Raw genomic sequence first — 7,350 nt, forward strand, 5'->3', positions numbered from 1 at the left:
GCCTAAAAATTCTTAATGAATCTTCAACCTTTACGATCTCAAAACCCTATCAATGAAAGAAAAGAAAAGAGTGTTATCTTGAGGTAGATGACAATTATGACGAAGAAGATCAAGAATTTGGGTTATTTGAGAGCCTGTTTGGCTCAGCTTAAAAGCTGGTCAAACTGACTTAAAAGCTGGTTTTTGACTTATTTAACTGTTTGGCAATACTCAAAATAACTTATTTTAAGTTAAAAAAAACTTATTTTAAGCCAAAAGTTAAAAGCTGGGGTAGGGGTGCTTTTTTTTTTTAGCTTATAAGCTGTTTTAAGTTAACCAAATTTTTATCTTTTTTCCCTTAATATTTTTATACAATCTCCAAATTACCCATATAACCCTAACATCTCTTTCTTCCATTTTTCCCTTTTCACGTTTGGCATAACAACTTCAGCACTTTTATCCAAAACGTTTGGCATAACAACTTCAGCACTTTTATCCAAACGCATAACTGCTTATTTTAAAAATAAGTTTCAACACTTTCAAAAGTACTTTTTTAAAGCTGCTTTTATTAAGCCCATTGAAAATGAGTTTATTTGAATATTTTTAGAAGTTTGAAAATTTTAAATATTACATTTTAACATTCAATTAATTTAATCACTAATTAAAAAAAAATTAACTTGATAGTTTTATTTTCACCAATTTTAATTTGAAGACCTTCCCCTCAATCATCGGTCCTCTCCTCTCTCCGTCGCCGCTGCTCCGACTTGCGAGACAGCGAACACCACCCTCTCCTTCCTCTTCTCCCTTCACTGTCGTTCCACCCTTACCGGTGGAGACTGGCGCCGCTCTCTCTTCTTGCCATCTCCACCAGAGAACGGGACCAGCACAATACGATCCTACTGTTTCCCTCCCCCGTGCTGGCAAAACCCTTTCTTCTCCTCGGCGAAGTCGATAACAACAACTTATCGCTATTGTGTTTCACCTCCCGACCAGCGAGCCTTAATAAAGCGAAATGCCGACGAGAACCTTAAGACAACTGCGGTCAATAACGACAACAACCATGGTCGGAAAGCTCTATGTAAAATACTACTTATTTGACTAGTGTTAAAATGCTCCAATCCTGGTATGTCCTCCTAATACCCATTTTCTATACACAATCTATTCGACTCCATGTTTTCTTTAGAACAAACTCTTGGATTTGAAATGGTTTCTAGTATAATTACTTGAGTAAAAAATGCATTTGATTATCTTTTGCTTAGCTTGTATGTGAATTATTCCACTCTCATTAGCTTGTTTGAATCTTAACTATCCTTATTAATCTGGTTAATGCAATTGCAGTAGTTGTTAATAAGGCTGGGCTACGGAACGGGATGTATCGGTACCGTTGCGGTTCGTCCCGGTTCGGTTGCCTAGGGGACGGAACGTGACATCCCAAACTGGGACACGGAATGGAACGGAACCGAGGTTTTGGTACCGGTGTACCGGTACGGCTTTATTCCGGTTCCGATTAATTAATATTTATTAATTAATTTATATTATATATTTATAAATTATAATTTACATTTTATATTAAATAATAAATACTACTCAAGTAACCCAACTACCCCCTATTAGTATTACATTAGTATTATATTCGAGACTTTAGTTGAAACAGAACCCTTTCTAGAAGGTGGTTGCGTAAACTATGCACTCTACTAGTAGTTGTAAATTGAAATTTTAATTTATAATACAAATTTAAATAAATTAAATTGATATTTTTTAATTTGTGTAATGTTTTATCCTTATTTTTATTTAATTTTTAAAATTACAAATTTAATTTATTTAAATTACAAGTTATAAATATTACTTATAAATTATAACATTAAATAATAAGTAATTACTTATAACCTTGAAAAGATTTAAATCTTGAAAACTTAATTAGACTTGATTTACAAACTTAATAAGTAAAATTTTTATAACAAATATCTTTAAAATAACTTAAGTAAAAACTTACATTATAAATTTAAAAACTATTAATTTAAACTTAGAAAAAAAAAATATTCATATTTTCGTAATTCAAAAAAATCATTTTTTGAAATAACTAGATGTGTCATCCCGTTTATCCCATCCCGTTCCATTCCGGTCCGTTCCCGTTCCATTCCGGTATATAGTGGGACAATTTCAGTCCAGTTCATCCCGGTACCGGTCAACAAAACGGTCAACTCGTCCCGTTCCGATCCGGTACCGGTTCGTTCCGGTGATCCCGTTCCGGTCTGTTGCCCAGTCTTAGGTGTTAATAGATAGAATCCCCCGAGAAGAGTTAGGATGACAGTTTCCCTATGTGTACATCAGTTCTTTACGCACTTTTAATTACACAAGCTTTCCCTATGTAAACATTACTTCTTTTCTTATAGAAATTAGAAAGGCTTCAAAAAGTTGAAGGGAAATATGTGTCATCTGGATTGAGCAATATCAGTGCCTACAAAATATTGTAATTGACTAGATTTTTGGTCCTTGTAAGAACTAGCAATGTTATAAAAGGAGTGGTGCTTAACTTAAATCTTAAGAAAAGCAAAAAAGTTGGCTCTCATGCATCCTCCGAATGAAGGTTCAGTAGCTCAGGTTTAAGGGCCAGTTGGGCAGTTGTATGATTACAACATACATGTCCTCTCTTGTAGTGTATCCAAAACAGAATTAGTTTTGGCTTCCAAATTTTGATGATTAGAATTGTCAATCTCCACTAATATTAATGGCAATATCTTTTTTACGATCTTTGGGTTGTTAGAATAAACATCTCTAGATTATCTATATTCCAGTTTCATCAATTTGTGGATTTTGACCCAACCCGCCCATTGATAGGATAATCATACCGACTAAAAAGGTGTCTTACAAAAATCCATTGCTTAATTTGCATGCACCTACTGAAATTTTATGTTTTCCAGGAAAAGAAAAGGTAAAGATTAAGATATTTTGATAAACTTGCCAGTAAGAAAGGAGCTGTCTAGTCCAATTAATCCAAGAAGTTGATGCCAAGTATACCAGAGAACTTTCAAGTTACAAATTTGGTGGTGAATTTTACTAAACATATATAGTACAAGGAACATGCAATATCTTGCATTAGTAAAATTGATAACATAAAGTAACTATTCCATTCATTTCAATTTGTTAAACTACTTTTATTTTTAGTCCATTTTAAGAAGAATGACTCTTTCCTTTTCTACTAACTCCTTGATTCCGACTTTTCGGAATACATTGGATAAACTAAGAAACAGAATTGCAGGCTCTTACACTTGAAAAACACTTTCTGACTATAAAATTTCTCAAAAAGAAGAAAGGCAAAATATACTTTAGCATATTCTCGAGCTCTCTCTGTTTTGGCTCACTGGTTTGGATTCTCACATCAAGTTTATCTACTAATTATCTGCTTTATAGTGCCTGGGTCAGTCTTCTCCACTAGTTTGATTTCAATTCTTGCATTAGTATTTTACTTAAGCTTCTGTAGATAATTTACAATACTCAATATATGTGTTTTTTATTCTGTTGTTTTTTTTATTAAATATGTACATGTTATCATCTTCTCTGTTTGTTTATTGACGTGAGAATTACTTGGCCGTTGCATATTTTTGTGTTATTGGTATGTTGTTTGTATTTCCTAGCAGGGCTTGAACATAAAGGTTCAGGGCATGAAGAGTTCGCCAGGGACCACTGTTTTCTAGACATGATTATTCCTTTTCTTTTAAGGATTGTGTTAGCTTTTTGTACCTTAGAAAGCATGCCTATGAATTGTTGTCTGATCATATGAAGAGGCCTACTGTTTTGATTTGTCATGTGGCTTATGTTAGATGTTTACAAAAACTAGTTGCCGAATTTAAGTGTTTCTCTACTGCCATTATGCTTATTAATCAATGTTGCATTTTCATTTATGTATAGACATGTGGATATCAATGAATTGAGTTGCAAACTTGAAGCCGTTTTCTCGTCTTTATACAAGCTATTAGACAATAGGTTAGTAGAGTTAAAGAGCATGTTAACCAATATGTGATTACTTCCTTTTTTAGGTTACTATAGAGTTCTCCCACTCTGCTGTTTTTGATATTTCTGAATCTCACAATCTTTATTGACTTTGATGGCTGAAATACTAAATAAAATAAATCACAACTAAGGAATTTCATCTGATTTTTCTTTCTGGAGTAGTAGAAAAAAACTTTTTTTGGCTTCTTCCGTTTGTATATTTGTGATGGCGAGAAGACATATGCATCATTGGTAATAGTTGGGACATCTTCCCTATGTGCTTATACAACTAGGCTACTGTCTCAACTCCATGGGGCTATCTTCTTGTGGTGAAGTATTTCCATTTGAGTGTGTTGGTTGAATTTTCTAATTTACTATCATTGACAAAAGATCTGGTGATTATGTAGACACAATTTTTTGTTTATGGTATTACAAGTAGTTGCAAGACGAACACTTTGCAGGCAAGTTACTCATTTTGAGTATCTTCTTTTTTCTTGAATTTGAGAGAAGCATTGTTGACTTCTCCTTTTTGTGACTTGCTTCTAGAGGAAGTATATCTATCTATAGATAGCAATAATTTACAAAGCAATGTACGTAGTTACATTTACAACGAAAAAACTAATGAAACTTTTATGTGAGATCATTGAAATAAGAGACAAGTACGGAAACTATTATTAGCTCTATTTTGGCGCTCTTAATTGAAATGTGTGATTTTAAAGCTTGCAAAAATCTATTGCGATCAGTTTCCTACTATTGTTGGCTTGCATTTGTTAATTATTCTATATTACTTGTTATTATGGGACTGTACATAACTACATATTGCTTTTCAAGTGCATTCATCTTTTAGCTGCATTTCTTTAGGAGGAAGGCGAAGATAGACAGATGATGAGGATGGGAAAAAGGTTGCTTCGTTCTCTTACATTTGTTTTGGTTGTATAACTATTTGCATCCTTGGTATGTTTTCTGTCGGAGTAATATAACCCGACTGTTCAATTATGAATTTCAAAGTTATTCTCTTCATAGATGAACTTCTGGTAATAGATACCCGTCCTCGGCATATGAAGATGAGAGTTCAAATTTATCTCCACATTCTTTCTTTTGCGTTGCATTTTGTATGGCATAAATATCATCTTCTATCGGTGTTTTATCTTGCGAAAATGTCCAGTGTTGGACTTATTCTGACACATCGGATTTCCATGTTACTTTGATGCTTACCATGTGGTTCACAAACAAGCCTTCCTAGTGTGTCCACCCTTATTGTCCCAAGTTATTTTATCGTTTATGTTACTCAATACCACTCTTTTGTTAATCAAGGCTTAGAAATATGCAAATGACATTCTTCTTGCTAGTTTTTCTTCAAATTTAGGATACAAACAAATCAATGTGATTTTTCCTAAAAGAAGGAGCTATTAAGAATCATATAGTTTTGTTGCTCCACCAACAGACCTGTTCTGCTATTTGAAACATTAGGTGATTAATTTTTCTTTAATAAACGAATCCATTTGTGATTTTGTGTGGTACTTCATACTTCTTCAAGAGACACCTCAATATTGAACTTATTTTCCACTCCAGTCGATTTTGCTTCTTTTGAATATTGACAAACTTTACTTGTACGCAATAGATTAGGTCCTAGGTTTTGCACCGTCTAAACTTTTGTGGCCTTTTTCTGCTACATTATGTGGAACTTTTTCTTGAGCATTCTTCAGTCAACTTCAGGCTCTCTAATAAGTGCATCCGCCAAATATGTAAGTTGTCTCTTCATTGATGTATCATTTTAAATTGAATTGAGAATTATAATTTTTTTATAAGGTGGAAGGCATGAAGTGTATATATTGGACTTCAGAGAAGCTTTTTGCAGTTCATTCATTGACATCTCTCAATTAAGCAAGGTCATCTGCTCGGGTGGATACCTTGTTTATGATGCTTGTTTTTCTATTGACCTGTCACCTTTATCTCATCTCTTAGGTTTCATATTTCGTAGTTAAAGGTTAAATACATATTAAACATTACTCTGTTAAAATATCTTCCTCTATATTCCATTTTTTCAGATTTGACTGTTGTGTGGAGCTAAGTGACTTGTAATTTGGTAAACCTTGTATGCCTGTATGAGGAATGAGTATCCTGAAGTTGAACTATATTTTTACAAACTTTTATATTAAACTGAAGCAATATTTGAGAGATCATATAATGAGCATCTAGTCAATGTTACCTTGTGTTTTGCTAGCAATATGTAATCACGGTGTCATAATATTGGTGAATGATTGCACGATTTCACTGAAATCTATGGGGATTTAACAGTCTTAGTATTGATCGTAAACCATTACATATGTGATCAGCTTCTGATGGGGTGTTGCTATTGTTTCTTGTGTTGGATGGTATCAGCTTACTAAAAATTAGTTCTCAATTGAAGATGTTGATTACTAACGAGAACATATCAAGAGATTGATCTGTGAAATTACCTATTTATAGAGCTCAGAAGATTTCTCTGACTGATTTTGTTGACAATTGACAACTTGTCTTTAAATTGCTTAGAAGAGGAAAATTGCAATGTAATAGAAGCATGTCATGGTGAGTGATGATAGAGTTCACGTAAGGGTGAACTTCCTGTAGCCAACCTTGTTAGGGGTTTCGAGAGTGCTGGAGTATCATAAGTGGTTTCTAGAGATTTGCCTCGAGCACCAAAATTCAGCATAGAAACTTATGGCTTTTATTGGCTTTATGGGAGAAGGCACGCATCACTGGATCCATTTAGGAATGTCATTTCTTTTATAGAGGTATTGGGCTTAAATTTGCTATTTGTAAAGAAGCGATGATAGATTTATCTAGTTGAACATAACTGCATGGATAGTCATTGAATTCTCTTTTGTGGGATTGTTCGTGTTCCAAAAAATTGTATGACACAAGTGGCGAAGACAATAATTTAGTGAACTTCATTATTTTCATATGTTAGTGATCATACCATTTCTTTGGATGTTGGGTGATGAAGATTGGATTGGTACGAGACAAGGTAGTGCAAGTAGTAAACAAGTCTTTTGCAACTATACTTGCAAGTAATATTTAGTATATTTTTCAATTAGATTTTCTTGTTAATGGATATGTTTTATTTTTATTGAAGGAGCTTGTAATTAAATATTACTACCTTAGTATTTACTTCTTAATTATGTGATCATGAATGTTTTTTATTATTATTTTGTATGTTTTATCAATATGTAACGACCTGTTTAGTCGTTTTGAGCAGCAGATTTTATTTCTGGAAAAACTGTGTGAGTCGACGGAACCCACGACGGACCGTCATGGGCACGACGGGACGTCGAGGGGGTCTCGTTCCAAAAGACTTAGACTTCTGAAATTTGGGTACTGAAATCGACTCTCTGAACTTGG

The 7,350-nt window shown here is 33.6% G+C and overlaps 1 long non-coding RNA gene across 1 annotated transcript; it reads left to right on the plus strand.

Annotated features, from left to right (window-relative positions):
- The first annotated feature begins 676 nt into the window (after positions 1-676).
- Positions 677-6,104, plus strand: LOC114074827. The gene is made up of 2 exons (XR_003575118.1): positions 677-1,102; positions 2,901-6,104. It is a non-coding gene; the product is annotated as an uncharacterized LOC114074827 (long non-coding RNA).
- Positions 6,105-7,350: the final 1,246 nt, after the last annotated feature.

This window comes from Solanum pennellii, chromosome 11 (genome assembly GCF_001406875.1).
Source record: "Solanum pennellii chromosome 11, SPENNV200".
In the NCBI taxonomy this organism is placed as follows: Eukaryota; Viridiplantae; Streptophyta; class Magnoliopsida; order Solanales; family Solanaceae; genus Solanum; species Solanum pennellii.